The sequence below is a fragment of the Zonotrichia leucophrys genome, chromosome 7 (genome assembly GCF_028769735.1).
Source record: "Zonotrichia leucophrys gambelii isolate GWCS_2022_RI chromosome 7, RI_Zleu_2.0, whole genome shotgun sequence".
Classification (NCBI taxonomy): domain Eukaryota; kingdom Metazoa; phylum Chordata; class Aves; order Passeriformes; family Passerellidae; genus Zonotrichia; species Zonotrichia leucophrys.
The window spans coordinates 21,088,211-21,109,966 of record NC_088177.1 but is presented as its reverse complement, the minus strand read 5'-3'; the positions used below and the strand labels follow the sequence as shown (position 1 = coordinate 21,109,966).

General features: G+C 39.0%; 1 protein-coding gene across 2 annotated transcripts in view; it reads right to left on the bottom strand.

Annotated features, from left to right (window-relative positions):
- The window catches only part of RAPH1 (Ras association (RalGDS/AF-6) and pleckstrin homology domains 1), a 79,162-nt gene extending 57,530 nt beyond the window's left edge, over positions 1-21,632 (bottom strand). For both annotated transcript variants that reach the window (XM_064717737.1, XM_064717738.1), the window contains exon 1: positions 21,280-21,632. The gene's annotated coding sequence lies outside the window, so the exon portion shown is untranslated. The remainder of the gene's footprint in view (positions 1-21,279) is intronic.
- Positions 21,633-21,756: the final 124 nt, after the last annotated feature.

Genomic DNA, 21,756 nt, shown 5'->3' with positions numbered 1-21,756 from the left:
ATTCATATCTCCTACCCAAGTCTGATGCTGTGGTAAAGATAGGGCAGATTTAGATGACAAGTAAAAGAACAGCATAGGCTGACTAAAATAATCTTAAAGTTTATAAAAAACATTTTTAAAAGTAGCACTTCTTAAATCAGATTGATACAAAGCCATCTTAAAGTAACCACATGAACTTGTTTTATGTGTAGCTTTCTTTTTTTTAAATACAACAAAAATGAGCTTTTTTCAACATCTTCTAAGGAAGGTTCACACTGAAAAATATTATATATTATTCTCATTTCCATGCTGAGAGACACAAATTCAGAGGGACAGAAATGAGATACTTCATGTCAGTTATCAGTTTGGGGACAGACCCCCTCTTCCCACTGCTGAACCATGAAGCTCAAGGGTCTGCAGCTTCCAAGCTTTAAGGATGGTACTCTGCAGGACAGCTCATGGCCTTCAGCACAGAGCAGCCTCCCACAGAATGCTCAGCAGCACAAGGCAGGATTATTTCTTTCAATAGCTGCTACTCAGAGAGGCTCTCCTCCACCACGCTGGATTTGGAACATGCTACTCATTGAGAAGCCACAGGTGAAGACAACTTACCTATTTCTCAAGACAGACAGGGCAGTAACTTTCAAAATAATTTCCACGTCCCTCCCATATTCAAGTTTCCCATAAAAAGCAAAGCTGGGAGCAGGCTCTGTGACATGCAAAGGTAGCAAATCATTTGTGCTTGCCCGTCCAGAAACAAATTCACTTGGAAACACACACTGGGTTGTGCATACCCAAGAGTTTCAGTCACATAGGAAAGGAGGGGCTGCAGCACATCTTCCTCCTTTTTCCTTCCTGTCCTCCCCTTGGATAAATATACCATCTGTTCAGATGAAGAAGCTGAGCACCAAAATGTTACAGCACTCGCAGTAGCAAATCCTTGCATTTACCCTGTTCTCAGAAACGTGCCAGTGGCAAAGGGGCAGCCTACCTCCTACCTGCATTGCTCTGCAGGATCAATGCATTCATCAAATATACCCAAAACTACTATCAGCTGACTAAATCTATACACACCTTAGCAAAGCATTTGTGAAATTCAGTCAGTTTCTTATTGGTATCAGCATTTAAGTGCTGCAAAATAGTTTAAAAACAAACAAACAAACAAAAAAAAACCACAACACATTTTGGATGGAGGTTTCCTTGCATTTAAAAACCCTGACACAACTGGCTCAGAAGCAGTGAAATTGTGAAGTTATCTTTCTCTCTATTCCAGGATAAACTTTCTACACCAGTTTTCAAACAACTTTTTGGAAAAATGTCTCTGCATACTTTCCTGATATCTTATTCTGTTTTAAGCTCCCACTCCTCCGGTTTAAAACAACAACTTACACATTAAAGCTTGAGCCAGGCTAACACCTCCTTGCTGTTGTGAAAAGGAAGGAATCTCTTTCCATCCATTATCATGTGGCTCCAGATTACTGAGCATGCTCAACCTTCTAAACTATCAGAAAACCCACTCAACACTCCAAACACCAAAACAGTCTTCTGCTGAGGTCACAAGCAGCAACAGATTGCCCTGTGACTGGACAAATCTTAGAGCCAATACTTTGTTTTGGGTAACACCAGACAGCTGGGAGAAGAGACAGGGAAACAAGTGGGACCTCCCCTTTCTGGAAGCAGCAAGTTCACCTGTATCAGGCTCACTTGTAACATGCAGCTCCACTTGTAGCTCAGAGTGTACTGTAAGATTCAAGCATTTGTTTTATGTTCTATGTTCTTAAGATCATAAGAAACAGAAAAGCCTACCTTTGCCATTCATACAGAGACATTTTCAAATGCTACCTGCTGTACAGCACATGCAATCACATACATATGACACTGAAAAACCAGTATAATTTTGCAAAATCTGCATTTATGTTAAATTTGGATCAGTTTTACCAAAGGAGTAAAATTACAAGTCTTAAAGAATTACTTTCTCTACAGACATGTTTAAAACTCATACTTTTTATTACAAGCACTTAATGTTTCAGTACTTTTCAGATATCAAGTTAATCCCTAGAGAAGACCACATTTAAACAGAAGCAGGAACAAGAAAAAAAAACCCACAAAGCATTACCATCCATAAATACATTTATAATTCTGAACTCAGGAAACTTCCAGTTTAAACTCTGTAGCACAGAAGCACAAGAAAACACAGCATGCCCATGCCATTAGCTTTCAAATTAGTGGCTAAACACAAAAACAGCATCTTACCTTTTGCACTTTTTCATTTAATGCTTACACAGGTCAGACAGACATTTCTGCAAACTAAAAATTTATCCCACAAGCAAGAACCTTGCTTGTATCTGTGGAATTGTCTCAGAACCAACACAAAGGCAACATGTCTGCTTGAAAATATGTCTGTAAATATATAGTAAAATATATATAATTACTGTATAGATACATGTAATTTAAATATATATATTATTTATATAATAAAAGTCCTGTCAATGCAAGCTAATCACTAGAGTATTCTTTAGGTATTTATAACATCTGAATGTTTGTGCATGAGCAAAGGCATAGCTCTGTTAAAAAGCATCACAGAACTGATGACAGGAAGGTACAATTGAATAGCTGCTGCAACACAAATTCCACTAAATAGTACAGTTGGAAGGGGTTTAGTTTACCAGGCCTGTCTTTGTAGCACCGTTTTCCCAAGTTAGCAGGAACAAACAAGGCATCCTTCCCTTGCATGCAAACATTCCTTTGCAACATGAAAAGGTATGAAGTGGCATGAAGCTGCACCAGGGGAAGTTCAGATTAAACACGAGGAAAAGATTCTTCACTGAATGAGTGGCTGGGCACTGGACCAGGCTCCCCAGGGGCATGGTCACAGCACCAAGCCTGCCAGAGTTCAAGGAGCATCTGGATGATACTCTTAAGTCATGCCATATGGTTTTGGTTTAGGTAGTCCTGTGAGGAACAGAGAGTTGGATTTGATCATCCTTACTGGGTCCCTTCCAACTTGAGATAAACTGTGATTCTATGAATATCTCCTTTGGATGCAGCTACAACTGTGCAGTTTACTACTAAATGCACTTCAATTCCTTGCAGTCTGAACCATACACATCAACCAGCTGACAGAGGCTGCTTCCCCTGGCAGCCTAAGAAATATTCTGCAGCCTTCATACAAAAATGATTCCAACATGATACCCGAGTTCACATTTGTATTAATGTCTGTATGTGGCTTCACTGAGATGAGCATCCACAATCAGCTGGCACCACCAGCACCCAGCTGAGCATCTCCGAGTGCAGCAAGCAATGAGAAACGGGGCGAGCAGCCTCAGGCAGAAGCAGCACAGCACCCATTCTCCTGCAGTTCCTCACAGCCCCCCAGACTACAACAGGCGCTTTTGAACCCCCTACGTGCCAGTAAAACTCCATCTAGTTTGGGGGGGGGGGGGGGGGGACGGGACAGGGGGGAGAGCATGAAAAGTTAATGCTATACTGTAGTATTTTCAAAAATAGCTAAATTCTAATACTTTCATAAGAATACTAGGATCACTCATAATCCCAGGCAAGGAACAGTAAGGGCTCACAAAATTCTGTGAAATAGCCAGAAATTAAAAGTGCCAAACTAAGCCTGGAGTAACTCTCACAAAGTAAAAATTTTTTATTCTTTTCACCACATTGCCAGAGGCAAGACTGGAAAATTCCTTTGGAATGACATTTTGAAAGTATCTTCTGCTACACCTTTTACTTGGTGTAAAAAGTACTCACAAGAACCCTGCTACTCTGCTGTACTCTCCCTAATACCTTAATTCTAAGTTTTTTAAGAGAACTCTAATTGCAACCACACAAAAGTTTTGTTTTTCAATGTTTGCAATTATTTTTCTCTTATAGAAAGATGAAAAAACAGCCTTATATTCTGCTTTCTGGAAAAGGGAGAATGACTACTTTCCATTGTCTTTTTCCAGTGGAGACATCTCTTTCTAGGACACTCTTAAAATTTTTCTAATGCATAAGGTATCTTAGAAATTTTTGGTTTCAAGAGGCATACAGAGCTCAGTAATCAAAGCTAGCAGCCAGCTACCAGTACTCTTGGCTATGGCTAGAGTTCCTCATGATACTCTGCATAAACAGAGGTTGCTATTGAAATAATCTGGCTCTAAATAGCATTGCAAGATATATATATATACTGTATTTCTTATTATTCTGACTTGTTATACAAGTCAGAATCCAACACAAATTTCAGAAAATTTCAAGTAAGTAACAGCTTGTCAAGAAAGAAATATCCCTGCTTTTTTTTGCCATTACATCTTAAGATCAGATGTCATTGAGGCTGAATCTTTCCTGAACTCAATGGGAAAACGGGAAGTTTGCAGGAAGTCTAAATAGATGACTTTTTAACCAGCCAGACATTTTATTCATTTTTCTCTGATAGAAATGTAATGATATTACCAAGACATGGCTTAAACAAAAAAAATTAACAAAACATAATACCTTTTACAGACACTGATATTACAAGACTGTTTAAAAGCCTCAAAATGTTTGTAGATGTGTTATATTATTACTAACACAATTTCATTTTTTTCTATAGAACATAAAAATTCATGTCTTCATAGGAATACAATTTCAAGTGTTACAATTGAGTTAGAAAACCAGGGCTAAAATGAGCTTAATACCGCATTGCATACTGAGTTTGCATCATGCTCCAAGAGCCATGCCCCTTCCTAAGGCAAATACAGCCTCAGTTTACAGCACTGGTGCAGCCAGGCTCAGTTCCTTTCCAGAATACTTAAGCCTGTGTCCACAAGGCTGACGGGCAGTGCTGTCATTTCCTTCAGTGTATGCAGCAGGAAACGTGGCTCACAACAAAGGCAGGAACGAATACCGGACACACACAACCAAAACAGAACCTACCATCCACTCTGAGCCTGTTTGGGACCAAATCTGCAAGTTAACCTCAGTGAACACCTCTCAGGATTAAGGGTATTCTGGTCATGAATTCTCACAGCTGAAGAGTTTTCTGCTATATAAAACCAGGACAAACTCTTATCTAGACATACATTCTTTTGGCAGGACTATGGGAGGAGGTTCTATCTAGCTCACAGAAAATTAGGTCACCCATTTTATAAGCAAGTATCAACTGCATGTTGAAGTCTGTAAGCATCTCATAGATACTCTCACTCAACAGAAATTTGGAAGAGATTTATCACAAATTCTGCACAGAGCTAGAATAATTATAAATGCAGGAGGAAGGAAGTTCATATTTACAATCTTAGTCAAACAAGAAAAACATTATATCATCTTAGCAGCTGTGTAAGAATTTGGCAAGCCTCTGAGTAAAGTTTTTTTCCGAACATCCCAAAAGAACAATTATTTTTGTTTCCTGGAACATATCTTCTTTGGTATAAAGACCTCTCTAAGGATTGAGCCAGATGAATAAACTAAAGAATACAACACTGAAAGTGGAATGTGTACCACAATGAGTATTTTTACTGCTAAAGCAGCTGAGTTGACCACACTGTCTAAGGAATGTAATTTGTGACATTAGAAATGCTAATTATTTGGACCACATTCACGTCTTCATAAGGACAAGGGCTGGCAAGAAAGAACTGATCTGGCATTAATTTGATGTAGTCCAAATGAGGCACAAAGCAGCAAGAGTAGCTATTTAAAAAGTAGGTGACAGTGATTAGTTAAAAAGCCATGTAACAATTAATCTCTTAATTTAGTACCCACCTCAATATTTAAAATGAAAATAATTTCCTGGTTGTGTTTGTCTACCGCTCTATGAAAAAGTTTATGCAGATGCAGAAGTTTGTCGCACATCCCATTAGCCCTCAGTTGCATTTCCTCAATTGTTAACAGTACAGTGTGAAGTGCCTGGAAGATTTTTATAGTTTCATTTCTTGCAGAAAAAATTTTTACGCTTGAATCTGAGATCTCTATCTCACACTGAATCAAATCAAAGCAGCAGCACCATGAAAGAATTTACAACGAAGCTTAAAAAAGAAGAATTATTTCATGGCTTTTATAATTTTTCTATCTTCTTTAAGACCTTTAAATGCCCATTCAGGTCTAAGTCTTGCTGAGACTTTCTTCCTAATACCTTTCCAAAGGATTTATAAAGTTTTGCTGATAGCAGCTACAGCCTAGCATACTCTGAAGGGCCAACTTGTTACAAATCAGAACAGGTTTAAAAGCCAAAAAAGAAAATAAAAAATAATTTTTGTACAGTTATAAATGTCATTCCAAAGGGAGTTCTCTGCATATCCTCCCTTCAACCCAACACATCTATGCAGTAAAAGTAGCTTATAACGACTAAAACATATAGCTGAATTCCTTGTGTATACTTATTTATGAGAAACTTATGCCAGGGTCCAGGTCCAGACTGTAAAGGAATTTTGCATTTGACAGCGCCACACATCTGCTTCCACCAGCAGAAGAACAACATTAGAAAATACTGGTGAGGGCCTTCATCCATCTTCACCCTTCAGAACTGGAGACAGTACTCCATCACAAAAATGAGGTGTTACTGCTCTTCCTATTAAATCATCACCACCTTCTGCCCTCCCTTTCCTCCACAAGAAGCATGCTGAAGTGCATTCACACAGGTCAGAGAATCTCGTCTTGTTCATTTACACCACAGCAGGCAGTTCCCTTACTAACTCTAGAACACAGAAGAGGGATGGGTAGAAAGCATGGTCCAGCTGCCAGAAATGAAGCTCTTTTGCCATATTTGTCATGACATTAATCTCCCCTCTCCTTCTATTCAGTAGCAGAAACAGAATTAAAACTAACAAAATCTTTTGGCTCCCAACTGTAAGAACAAACAAGGATCTTTTAAAAAAGCTGGAAAATTAGGACAAGGTAGAACAGCTCTTCAACTGGTATGACACATCAGAGTAAAGCTAACAAACAATGAAATCTAATTTTAAAATGAGTAGTATAACTTCAGTAAAACATGATCAGTGCTTTCTGATTCTACACCTGGCATCCAAGAACACTTTCTTCAATGCTTTCCAGGGAGACTTCTAGTAATGTGACAGGAATTGTGCCACATTAGACTTCAGATGTAAATCTTTAATGAGAAAAGATTTTTTTCAGACCACAGCCTGACAGAAGACAAGTTAGCTGTGTCTAGCATAAAGGAGGGAAGTATATTTGGGCCTTTAAGGTAAAGTAATAGATGACCGTAAGAGACACCAGAACCAGACAAGACATTTGAATTTTCATAGCACAAAGGTGTGTTAGGAAACAAGAGACTAAATCATGTCATTTGTGACTCAGTGGCTAAAAAGATTTTACATAAATCAAAGCAACAGCTTTTTTAACAGGTGACGTGCTCACAAGCCATTTTATGAAACATAAAAACATCCACATCATCTGAGTTAGGTATCTAGGCTCAAAAGCAGAGTGCATGTAGACTCTATATACATTTGTGCAAAATGGAAGATCAAGAAGTTAATTGCCAAATTGATTTTGCAGGCTGCAGTGGGACAAAAATCAGACTTAAAATCAGATCAAGGACAACCCAAATATTTAATAAAGTACAAAGGGAAAGGTAGGTTTTTCATAGGAAAAAACTCTAAGCTTTTTGACATGACTATGCAAAATATTTCAGATGCTGTATCCAAAATAACCTCAGGGTACAGATAATGAAAATAACCAAACAAAAAATAGTTAACAATGTGATGAATAACACAGAAATCATCCAGAAGTTCAGTTCACAGGTCATACTGTATAAAAATAAGATGGAAGATACTAATAAAGCAGCTTAAAAATGACTAATTCCAATCTCTTCATTATGGTACTGGAGATTTTTTGATGCAAAGCTCCCATATAAGTATGAATACATCATCACTCCCCTCTCATAATCTAGTACTGAGTGAAGCAGGAAGACCTCTCCTTCCGTGTAGAAGAAAAAGGTTAAAACTAAACTACCTGTAGGGCACAGCAGACAACTCAAGCAACTTGTCTATGCAAAGTCAGAAAGTCCAAGTTTCTCTACATAGATCTTCTGATTAACTTCCAGTAAGGTCTTTTTCTTTGCAAGAGGGAGTGATAGCAGAAAGAAGAAAGACAGCATTACTAAGTCAAGAAAGGTTAGTGTACTTGGGACTGGACAATGGTACACATACCAAAGACAGCAGATACCATTCAAATAATTTTGCAAGTCAAAGACTGGAAGTAATACCTCAACAGCTTTGTCTTAAAAAAGCCAAGAGGCCACAAACAAACACCAAAAAAACCCCCAACCATGAGACTCTCCACCCCTTTGCAAATAGAAGAAAAGCAAATGAGTTAAGTCCACTTTCTTAGGAAAAAGAAATACATGTCCAAAAATCAGTGGAAGAAAGTTGGGAATGATTTCTACACAGTGCTGTTGTTGCAATGCTAAACACTGCTAAACACTGGAGCATGACCAAGAATGCATTCCCAGTACTCACTGCTATCATTTTCTAGCTGCAAATGTATTAAAAAGTTCAGAAAGTCAGAAAAGAAAAAACCCTTTTATTTACACCAATATACTTTTTGTACACGTGCTCATAAACAGCACTAGTAAAGAGGCACATATTCCATTGCTAGACTTCTCAGGTATTTAAGTCCCACTAAAGTCTTTAAGACAGTTAGATTTTAGGGTTGGTTTGGGTTTTTTTTTACTGAACTATTTATACACAAGGTAGATATTATTGTGCAGGTAAAGCTGAAACGAATTCTGTTTTCATACAGCTGGATTTGACACCCAACTGAAAATGCTCTTCTGCATTTAACAGAAATCATGCAACACACTTTGAAGGATCATACATAGAAATAGAATAGATAAGGAAGCAACTACCTGGGCAATTTCCCCATAATATTGAAGGAAATCTTAAAAATAATTTTATTTTACTAAACTTACAAAAAGTCAAAGGGATGGATCATGCTGTTTTGTCATCTTTTTATTGTTTACAGAATCCTAGAATCTTAACCTCTGACACAGCAGTATAGCAAAAGCCTGACATAACTGTGACCAGTGACAAGTTAGTGCAATACCCACTCTCTGAAAGCCTGGCCATGAACAAACATGCACTTGGCAATTTTAGTCAAGCAAGTAGCCAAAACTCGTTATTTAACGGACAGTAGCTAGAGCAATCAGCAGCGAATGACTCACCAACGAGGTGCTACTATGCTACAAGTAGCATTTGCTCTGTCAGAGCTGCCAGTCGACTCTCATGCTTATTTAGGAAACTGCCTGGCTGTGGTCCCATGGCAGTGCCACTGAGAATGCCCACCAGGAATCCATGCCTGACTGCCAGCACTGTTTCAATGGCACCATCTCTTTCTATTCAGTGCAACCACTTACGAGCTCTGGAAATTAAACAGCTCAACCACAAGCCAGAGCGCGCCCCACAACATCGCTCAAGCAGCAATACCTGTAAAAACCAAATGGGATGCATCCTAAGACCTTGCTTGTTCCAGGTCTCAACTTGCCATCTGATGTCACAACCTTCTCTCAGAAGGAAACCAGTGAAAGAGCAATACATCTGCGGAATCATTCACAGCCTTTGTGATAAGCAGTAAGGTCAATTCTAGCAGCACCTCTTTCCAGCTCTATTATTCCTAACAGTTAAAAAACTCTATTTTAAAAAATTCAATCAAGTCACAGAAACCAAGTTCTCAGCCCCTTTTTCCTCTGCATAATCTAAGAACTCATCCCAGTTGAGGAGAATATGCACAAAGCACAGGACTAACACAGCTCATAAACCCTATCCAACCTCCAACCGTGTGCATTTTGAGGTGGGGAATACCAAGAAAAATATCCTGCCCAGTTCTCAGTGGACAGAGTATCTCCTGTGGGACAGTTCTAGCCAACAACATCTAAGTGCATGCATACAAACATAATCCCAAGTGCAGGAAGCAACTGGGCACAGAAAAAAAGTATTTTTCTACCTATCCAGTTTCAAATCAAGAAGTATTTCAGAAGCAAACATTCCAAGATCAATTCCCAAAAAGAGGACAAGAGAGCTACAGAGAATTTTCAAAACTACTCGTTGTTTGCAACTACACTGAAGAACTGGAAGACTGTATGAAGGGAAAAAAAGATTAATGTAACACGAGAGCAGAAAAATTGTGTTTCAAAGATGACAAGGACAGCATTTAATCCATAATATAATGCTTCCTCTGTGGCAGACCTAACTTCCTCTCTTAAAATAATGTCCTGCTCCTCAAGACACTATAAATGCTCAGCAATATAGAGAAGGCACAAATCAATTTGTTACAGAATGCAAAGTCATGGATATTATTTCAGTGATTACTTTGATCACCTTTAAAAAATGATATATCAGTTATTTACAATCATACTTTCTAAATACAATCTTTAACATATATCAGCAGTACCGTGGCAATAAAAATATGAAAACTGCACAGTTATCTATCTGCATCTAACTCAGTATCTGGCTTCTGCATGCACATCTAATGACAGAAAGATCATCCCTATTTGCTACTGTTGAAACAGAAGCCTCGAACTAGTTCCACATAACTACACAGACGATTCTTGATGCACACAGAACCAGACTGCTGCTACTCTCCCCAGGGAAATGTCACCCATCGCATTATGGATGCAAGCAGAACTTCAGAAATTCTGGCAGAAATCTTAAGGAAACTAAGAGTGTCTTTTACTGGACCTTCAATTACCTCACAGAGCAGTGCTCTTCAGTTTAATAGACAATTCCATCACAGTATTACATCTCTCCATAATGAGTCATGTCAGGCAAAATTTTAAGTTTTCTTTTCAAAAAGTGAACTAATTATATAATATTTTAAATAGTTAACCATCCACATATTCCAAATTCTACTAAAAGACCAAAACAACTTCATATTCTACTTACCACCATTTCAAACAATGGCTGTTACTATACTCCAAAAAGTTTGATACTTCACAATGAGTGTCTTGAAATAAACAGACATAATACAAGGCAATGATTTATGATGCACAGTATCCAGATACTAAATATTTAGTCATACTGCAAAAATAAGAAAGGCCCTACTTTTGTAGATATATTAGTTCAATATTCCTGTCAATAATACTGCTTGAATCATGCTAAAATACCAAGAGTTCATTGCAATCCAGCAGAAGTAATTTTAGGAATGAAGCAGCAGCTGCTGAATCTATCAGTAGGCTCTGCCTTCTCAACTCCTACTGGTACTCTGTAATATAGTGAAGGCATGCGCAGTTGTAAACTCAAATATTTAACTCCACGCTGCAAGGCAAAAAGAATGCAGACAACATAAGGCCAGCTGCAATTTTTACACTTTCATAAGAGAACAACTGATCTTCTATCTTGTTTTTCAACTCACTCTAAAATATAAAAAAAAAGTATTTAGGCAGCTTTAACTAGAACAATGTACTACACAAGACACATCGATATCTTCTAGCATTTTATCATGTTTCATCAGATCATGTGTATAGAAATGTTGTTCTCAAATGCTCAAGAGTTGCATAATAGAGCATGCCAGATTAACCTTATCTCAGAAAGTTAATAATGAGCATTACCATACACAAAAAAAAAAAAAAAAAAAAAATTTGGTCTCCTAGTTTCTGGTGATATACATTCTAAACAAAAGGAAGACTATGTACCTTCAGGATTAGAAAAATAATGTAGGTAGAATTCAACATCAGAAGGGGTTACATTAACCTATACAAAAAAAAGACACCAGATAAAGTGTTGGGAAGACATTGCTTTAAAGCACATTCTCCTGTTTTACAAATACAGTCCTATTTTACTACTGGTTAATGCATCTTCTACACTAAAGTGTAAAAGATGCAAGGCTGGCCCATGGTCACATTATACAAGAGAAAATTTACATTGTCATCTTCAAAATTAGAAAGTATACACTTCACAATAATTACTGGAAAACATGACTCATCAGAAGAATAATTTAAAAAGTGAAAGATAATACCATAACTTGCCTTATGCAGGGCACTCAGATCAGTCTTTAGACCACAAAACAAGCAACAATAGGTTCACTTTAACCTCTTTCCATGACAAGGACAGCAAAACAGCACGTACATTAAATCAAGTCATCTGCATCAAGTGAATGTTTTTTGCCATACACTATGTGTATTTTCAATCTAAAGGCCACACAAGGCTAACAAACTTTTAAATTATCTGGAAAAATAATAAACACAAAATCACTTCCTAAGCTTTCAGGCCTCACAGTCTAGCAAAGCTAACATCGTATATGATACTTGTAAATTTATTAACTACCTGATCCTTCAGGAGAATGAAGATTGACACCTCTTTGCAAAAAGAGAGGCACCCAAGTCATTAAAGGTCGAAAATGAAACACCATTGACGTTGAAAGTGCATAGTCTGAAAATACTTTGTTTACTCTGTGCTGGACTTTCAACTTCAGAATACGGGCCAGTCATTCCAGAAATATTCCATTCCAGCTGATAAAAGTTAATTTAAGATTCATTATACTGTAGTAATAACTAATCTCAAGGATTTTTTTTTAACTTGTTGGTTTTGAGAACTTTCTGAAATTTTTGTGCACATTCAGGCTGAACAGATACAAACAGTATCAATACAGAAAGTTTCATTCTAATTACACTAATTACAAGGACAGTGCTTTTGGAGGTTTGCTTTCTCTTTTATTTTCAATTAGAACATCTCTGATTTTCACTAACTGGGATAGGAAGCCCAAAAGGTTAAGCTGAATGCTGCACTATCAACTGAATAGCTGTTGACAGAGCATTCTTCATAAAGACAGTATATGTTTCACTTTAACAACTGTGATGTGGCTAGGTGGTTCCTCTTGAAAATTTCACTCATTTCCCTATTTCTATTTTATGCTCTGCAAGCTGCCAGAAAGGAAAAAAAACCTCTCACTTTTCTATAGGACCCTTGTCCTTCCATGCAATTGCTGAAAATGAGACTTCTCAATTTTGCTGAGCTTCTTAGAAAGTATCTCAGGTCTCTAATCCAGAAATGAACATTTCTTCATTAAAATAATTCTTTCCTTCTACAATAGGCTATAATTTATTTGTGGCAGTCACATCAATCTAACAGCCTTTCAGTTCTAGAGAACGGATCATGCCACTAAGTTACTTATTAATAGACACAAAAGAGTAGAGGTGAAAGAAAAAGTGATCTTCTCTTACCCAGCTTCAGTAGAACTGTTCTCCTGACCTGTGACACGCTCAGAGATGGATAAAGTTTCAGCCAGGATTATTGCTTTGCAATGTTACTAGCGACTGAAAACTACTGACTTCCCTCCTCCGTCCCTAAATGAAATGCCTCCATTTAATAGATAGAAGAACTATCTATTAGAAGACACAAGCATTACTGACTAAACTCCAGAGTACCAGAAAGGTGCACTGATACACACAACCTGCAGAATGCTTCACCAGGAACACAGCGTGCAACCACCCATGTTTCTGTCACAGCCACTCAGATCTACATGTTCAAGTAAAAGGTCATGCTCTTGAGTCATGCATTAAAGATCTAAGTGACAACTTCCTTTGAGAACAGAGATTTGTATGGCATTTTTATTTAAAGGCTTAGAACAACCTAATGAGATTTTTCACAATGGGGAGACTTTTTAAAATGCACTATAAACCACATTTGTGCTAAGTCTTTAGTCACCTCTGAAGGAGAATGATTACTGACACCTTGGAAATCCAAACTTGCATTGGCGTATTGAAACAAATTCTAACAATGATTAACTCGATTTTAAGTGGTGAAACAAGTTCACAGTGATCCTTCCAGCAAGGAGCAGAGCAAGAAGCAAAATTAGTAAGTTAAGGACAAGTAGGTATTTGGCATGTTTGGGGATTTTGTGTGTGTTTTTCTTACATCTAGTCTCCAGTGATCTTTACATACACAAAATCAACTCAAGCATAGTTTAGTGGTGGACTTGGCAGCACTAAGTTATTGGTTGGACTCGATCTTAAAGGTCTTTTCCAACCTAAACGATTCTATAAATAAAGACAGCTTGGAATGCTTGGCTTCTGGCATAGAATCAAAAATCCTATGCAAGATGCCTCATCACTACACAGGCATGAACCAGGCAAGTCAGGATGAAATCAAGAGCCATACATGAGTGAGAAACTGTTGAGGAACAGCCAACAGCAACACCAAAGACTGAGGCTTTAAGTCCAGACACAATCCACAAGTATTGTACCTCCCACAAACAGCTGGGAGAAATCTCCCTGGGCAGCAAACACTGTCCTTGCTTCTGCAGGAATCCAGAGCAGATACTGCATTTATTACAATGCTCTTGTAGACACAGATCTCAAAGTTAACACAGTTTAAGAACTTCAGATCTTTATGTGCTCTCTGGCAACAATATGAGAAAACCTGAGGGAACACTGTCATAGTCATAATGAAATGGTTTCACATTTGTTAGAGTACATCTCTTCTTACCTAATTCAATACTTCTTGTTCTAAATTATAAAAGAGTAGCAAGCAATGAGCTCAGACAAAAGTAGAAAAAAATCCCATGGGATTAAAATTAAGACAATTAGTATGCAAGCAGAGTATTTCTGCAAAGCTAATAAGCTTCCCATGCCAATTTCACCTCTGGAAGATCATCATTAGGCTGCAAAAATCAGTCTTGTTCCTAAGACGCTTGAAAGCATGCTGAAAACTTGCTAATTTCAATACTGAGCTAGAACCCATTCCAGTTTTAAAAAGCAGCTCATCTTAATAAGTATAGGTAACATTCGCCACCTAGATATGAAAATGAAATTATTTGCAAAATCATGGGGCAAAGTATTTCCTTCAACAAATTCTGAAAGCCTTGACAGATGCCTTTTCATATTTGTAAGATGAAAAGAGCAACCTGGAAAGGTGTTTTTCCTTATTTTTAAAAAATCACTTTACACCTCAGAAGTAAAATAACCTAGAATTCTGCAAAATAATCTATAATCAGGATCTAGGAAGATGTATAGAAGGGTGTAGTTTCTCTTCTTTCAGAAGCTCCCAACACATCACCTCTTTAATTTTCTCATTTTGGCATGCTGCGGATTATGCTGTTAACTGGATTACAGAATTTACATGGATTTAATATTGCCCATCTCTGGCTTTTGTATGAGTATTTTTAATGCACAATAGGTTAGTGACCTATACAGCTACCGAAGGATAATTCTGTCAAGAAAAGTGTAAGGAAGGAAAAAGTTCTCTGGGCTCCACTGCTCTTCTCCTCTTACTAATACCATCTCTTTAAGGGACCTACAAGAAAGGAAAAAGAAGCCCACTGAGTGAAAGATACAGTTCCTGAGTGTGGGTCAGCTCTGTCAGAGATGCAAACAGGGACTATTCCAGGCTCAGCAAATGCATCTGTACAGAGATTAATGACCTGAACAAGTATATATACAGCACATGGGGAACTTTATTTCTTTCAAAGAAGCTGCACAACTGTTTGGCTAATGCTACCTTCTACAGCAACTCCAAGCCTGCAACGACATCACATCTTTTCAATACTGCTGTACCACAAGGATCAACTGAGAAACTTCACAGATAAACATAAGAATACCTCTCCAAATCTATAGGACTTTTGACAGAGAGAAAAATTTGTCAAACATAGTTTCAATATACTTTCCCAGTGATTAAACCAATCAAATCAGCATTTTAGAGAGAATATTTTACCCTAACAATCAACAGAACTATTTAAAAGAAATCCACAGACATCAAAAAAGCACTAGGCTTTTTTCATCACTGATTGAAACAATACAGTTGAGCAAAACCATTTTACCATAATGTCTAAATTGCAAGAAGAATAAAATTCTACATGCACAAAAAAGCCATATTATGAATTCCATGTTGTAAAGTTGTAAAGCATTTTTCACATTATGCAATGACTTATTCAACATTTACTGTTGCACTTAGCAGGCAATTTAATTACATATATTGAAAGGATTTAACTGTAAAGAGGATACCAGAATAAGAATTCAACCATTTGAGATGGGACTGTTTTATCATCAATGCTTGATACATACTCGTTATTTGCACTTTTAACACTACTCAATGATACAGCCTTTAAAATACAATTTTACAAGCAGGTATGGACATTTGCCAATTACAGTTTAAGTAAGGTTCACAATTAAGTCTTTTGGACACTTCCAAAAACATTTTTCCTTTTACCATGACCAACTGGATTTCAGAAAATGAAGTGTAAGTTTGTGCAGAGTAATTCTTGACAAGTTTACAGTACTTCCTCAAATAATCAGCAGAATTTTTCACAAGTCACTGATACACAACTGCTCAATAGCAGAAGACACTACTAGCTCAACAACAGCTTTAAATGGGGAAGCAATTTTACCAGGCATCTATAACCAAGGTCCCACACTAAGACCATGATGACAGAATAAACTACCTTTTCTGTGCTACAGATGGCTGTTCTTAAAGCAGAAGAGTGGGAACATCGAGATGAAATCGACCCATGTATTGAGCAGCAAGCTCTACTTGGAGCTTTGGGAGTGAACTGTTCCTTCCTACTGGAAGAGCCAAGAAGGCAATGACTAAAGTAACTACAAGAAGTAACTTACTGCACATCTTGACTGTAAGCACAGCACAGTTTCACTCTTTTAAAATTTACTGTAACCGGGACAAAAAGACACCAGGAATACCACAAGTCCTACCAACTCAGCGAACTGCTGCTAAGTCTCTGGGAAAAGGGAAGGACGATGGGACAATCACAGCACCGGAGCAGCCAAGGACCCTGTGCCAGCAGCGGGCACTGGACTTCAGCTCTCACTATCACATGAACAAAGGTTTCTGCCAGGCCACTACAACTGCTCCTGAAACTTTCTGAAAGGTGAAGTTTTCAGAGAGGGTGAAGGATGCCAATGAGCTTCCCTCCAGCCTTTTTCCATATGTGCGTTTTAGACAGCATATTTTTCAAATCAGATCTACATTTGAGAAAAATGATCAAGAGATTCTGTACTTCTCCAAGACTTTTCTACATGAAAGTCCAATACTGACACAAGTAATAAAACTTAGCAGTCACAAAACTGGAAAGTGATGTCACTTCTTGCTCCTGTTTCTTTCTAATCCTGATCGTGCAGAAATCAGCTATTTTGTTGTAATAAACAGTGGAAAAGAGTGAGGTGTTTGTATATGAACACAACCTGGCATTCTAAACACTTGACAGTACCCTCACACCGCACATGACCACTCCAGCAGATGTCAAATACAATAATTAGAACAACACAATGTTAACATTGCAATAAGGGACGATAATTCAGATAATTTTCACAGAAGGTAAGAACAATCTACATGCAGTTTACCATTTGTGCTATGCAAGATCAGTGCAATTTTACCAGCAACCCGAGTTCTTGAATACTATAATGTTTGCTTAAGTAGATAAAACAGTTTTACTGCTGTGGATAGTAATTCCCTCACCAGACTCCCTATAATATTTCCGTATAAGAACTTTCACCTTACACACTGGTGTCCTGAAAAGACCAGAGGCAAGGAAGATTCAACCACCTTTTTAATAACATTTGTTAAAATTATTTTGATGGATTTTTGAGACCTGAAATTCAGCAATGGGTAAAAATTATGTTCTGTGACTATTTTTGTACCATCCCTTGAATTCCTTCCCCACCTGCAGGCCTCCCTCCCCTGACACCTCCTAAAATCCAACTAATTAAGATATAGGATGGCAACAAATTATTTTCCTAATATTTAACGTCAGGACAATTTCAAATCCTTATGTACACCATCTTCCTCCATACAATACAAGTACAGAGGTAGCCTGCAGACCAAGACATTTCAAGAGCTCTTCACTAACAGATGGATTTTAAAAAAGAAGTTCAACAATCAATCTATTTAACATCTTACACAAAACACTTCTGCTAAAGCTGGACATAGAAAATAACTAAAAATCCTACTTGGAACAAAACAGAGAAGAGACTTTAATTCACTAAAATGTCAGAAAATATCAGTCAATATATCTGGATCAAGTTGCATACAAATATTCTACAGATACTTTTCTTAGTCTTTATACAATTTTTCTATATGAAGGATTAGAAGGAACTTCTGTCATTACTGAATTTCAGTTCTTTCTCACATGGACTCATTTGTTTAATTGGGTAATTATTTCTAACTTCTAGTATTAATATAAAAACTAATATACCATTTTCAATGGACACTTTCTTTCAATGGACACTTGGGAGATTAACAAGAGAAATTTAAATCCCTTGCTAATCTGAAGAACAGCTACAAAGGGCAATTATAGTGCAAGTTTCCTTATTGGCATTACCTAACCTAGTAGACATTCCTAAAGGTAGAAAACATTCTGTGTGTGTGCTCACTCAAAATCTGTGACTGCCAATTATCAAAGGTATTTTTTGAATTCTTAAGAGGACTTACACAATATGTCAACTTTTGTTTCATAATTTACATTTTTTGAAACAAAATTAACACTCCACATAGAAACAGGTAAAACCTGACTACTCAGCAGTCTGGTGTCATTTCAATGTATTATTAACTCTTAGCAATAAAACAGATCTGGATTGCATCTTTTTACAAGGCTTGTTTATCTGACATTGCCTGATTCCACTGTAAACCAACAAATTTTCTTCCAGCAATTGCACAGAAAAAGTGCGAAACGTGGCAAAATGGATTATTGTTGGGGCCAGAAACAGAAATTGGACATTTCTGGCTTTGGTAAGCGTTTTAACAAGTTCTAGATTTAATCAGCAGGATCGTCAGGGTGAATAGATGTTAATGGGAAGTTATGAAGTACATTATTTCAGTTCTACCTGAAAATTCCATAATAAAACTATTTAACATAACAGAAAAGGCAGAGTGTGATTATTTTGCAACCTTTGGCTTAATTTGAAACACAAGTGATTTGGAGTCTTCTTCTATTAAGAAGGTGATGTAAATTACTTAATGGCTGAAATCTTCAGTACCACTCTTCCTAGTATTTACCTAGCTGGCTTAGTCACTCAGATTTAACTCTGTCCCAGTTTGATAGGTTTTTACTTCCCTCTCCAGTGGCTGAAAAATATTTGAAGAAGGAAGGCAAGTATGACCAGTAAAGATGAGACTAACACAGGATAAAGATCTACAATGTAAAGCACAAAAGAATTAACTGTTTCTAGCTAGAAAAGCCAGTTGATTCTATTGAAAAACTTAAATGCTGAAGACAAAGGACCAAATTCAAATAAAGAAGCAACACTAAAGAAGATTTGTGGTTTGGGGTAAACAAGGCAATACCCACATATTGTGATAGCCACAACTCTGAGACATCCCTTTGAAAAACAATGCCTCTTGAAACCCACCCGAGAGAACCATGACCTACACAGGGCATCGCAGCAGTTCCACACAATACTTTAAACCAACAGGTGCTCTCTGTACCCAGGCTTACTGCACTAGGAAAGGAACAGACTCCAACACACAGAAAGCTGCAAACACTTTATGTCAATACACTACTCCACTATGAAAAAACTACTTTAAATTCAAACCTGAAGGCAGTCATCTCAAGATACTATGCAAGGAAGGCAGATTGAAGATTATATAAAATTTGTCAGTGTTCTCTTTCACATTTTTATACCCTTTCAAGAAATTAATAGCCTGTACACTGCACTGCTTTCCTTAACTGTGGTTTATCTCTTACTAATACTTTTCTCACTGCCACCACATGCTGAGTCAGAGAATCAGTGGTGGAAGGATGCCTCATTGCATATCATCTGACCATAAAAATGAAGCCATTTTAAGGAAATATCTATCTGAAAATGAAAACTGTACGAGGACAATAAATAAATTCCTTGGTGTCACTTACCTTTCTGTTGTATGAAAGCAAAAATCTTCCATAACACAGATTTCTGTACGGTAATTTGAATATCATCCAGTGATATGAAAAATCACATACCAACTTAGGTGCAGAAAACCAGTTCTGTGTTCCACTATCCACCACACCCACCAAGAATGATATCAGTGTATTAAATATGGACGTGTTTAGATCTTTATAGATCAAATGTGGAAAGTATTCCCTCGATTATGACCAAGACTTTTGTTCTTCAAGATGATTTATCAAGTAATTTTACCATTCCTCTGTTTCAACAGGATACTTCTCAGCAGAGAAAAGCTGATTAAAGACAATAAAACTGGAAGATTTGTTGTTCTAGACATAATGTTTCAATAAACATCTAGAATTAATCAATTCATTCTTCTTCTCTAAGGTATTTAACAAGCTAATGTATCCATGTCTGAAGGGCACTAGACGGAACAGACAAAAAGAGACAATTTGTTCAAAATGGAGTGGGTGTGATTCTACAGTCTCACAAAACATCCACCCCTCACATGAATGGTAATGTAAAGATACTAGCCATATGAAACAGTTTACATTTGCCAAATGGAGTGTACCTGTAATCTACCAGTAAAAAATAAATTGTACTACACAGACCGCTGTTCATCTCTTCCTAAACACCTCCAGCCCAGTAACAATATAAAATACTAGTAAAAATTATAAAATCCAGAGACAGTGTTCAAACACGCAGGTGATTATTTTCTGCCCTACAAGATAACAAATCCAAAAGAAACAAAATCTTCCAAAATGAACAGGTAAGTCAGTGGCTTCTTAAGAAAAATAAGTATAGCCATATGAATTTTACAAGGTCATGTGACACTCGTGTATACAGACACTCCTCCTTTCCCTTCCACCATCAATGACTATCCCCAGGCAGAAAAAATAATATACCACACTCCCAGTTTCATTAACACCAACGCAGGCATCAAGCTTGCTTGGGAGGCTCTTTGCCAACCAGTCTGCCTTCAGTAGGTCGTACGGCTAAAAAGCTTAACAGATTTCAGGGCGTTAGATGTTTAGCCCACCATTCCTTCTTGCAGCAGGAACGAGGATTTGCGCGTTTTGTTCCGCGGGTGGCGGCGCGCCTCGGCGATGCCTGCGCCGGGGACCCGGCTGCCTGCGGCTGCACAGGGTGGAGACTCACCCAAGCTGACATTGTCTGCATGCCACACACTACATCCCTCGCGCATCCCCGGCTGACTGCCCAGCCTCTCCCGAGGCATGCCTCATTCGGGGAAAACCCGGGGGGCACACACATACCAGAATCCTCCACCAGTCACCACAGCCTCTCCAGACAAACACACCCGATGGTGCCTGGGGCGTGGAGGGGCGCAGGGCAGACGCGCGGGCCGGTAAACGCGCGCCCCTCCCGCACCCTTCGCTCCGCGGCTCCCGCCCAGCGCCGGCCGTGGCTCGGGGGCCGAGGGGACGCGGCAGGAAACGCCGCCCGTCGGCTCTGCCACCGCCGCCCCCAGAAAAGAGCGAAACGAAGGCGTCTCCGCCACTCACCTCGCCCCGGCTCCGGGGGAGCCCCGGCGGGCAGCGGCGACGCCCCACAGAACAGAGGAGCGAGGCGCCGGGTTCGCTCCTGCTCGCTGCCGGCGGCGGCACCCGGGTCCGCTCCGCCTGCAGACCCCCTCGGCGGCGGCGGCGGCGGCTGCTGCTGCTGCTGCTCCTCCTGCCTCCACTAATGGTGGCCGCCGATACCGGTTCCTTTCGCCGCTCCCTTCCTTTCCCGTTCCTTGTTTCCGCCGAGCGCGGAACCGCCTCCGCCCGGCAGCCGAGGCGCGTCCCTGCCCAGCAGCGGAGACGCCGCTCCCCACACGCCGCTGCCGCCCCAGCACCGCCACCGCTCCGGGCTCCCCCCGCCGCTCACTTCCGGCGCGCGGGCCGCGCCTCGCCCCGCCCTGCCGGGACCGGCGCCAGCCACGGGGGGCGGCGACGGACCCGCAGCGCCGGAGCGGCCGTTGGGCGCGCGAGCGGCCG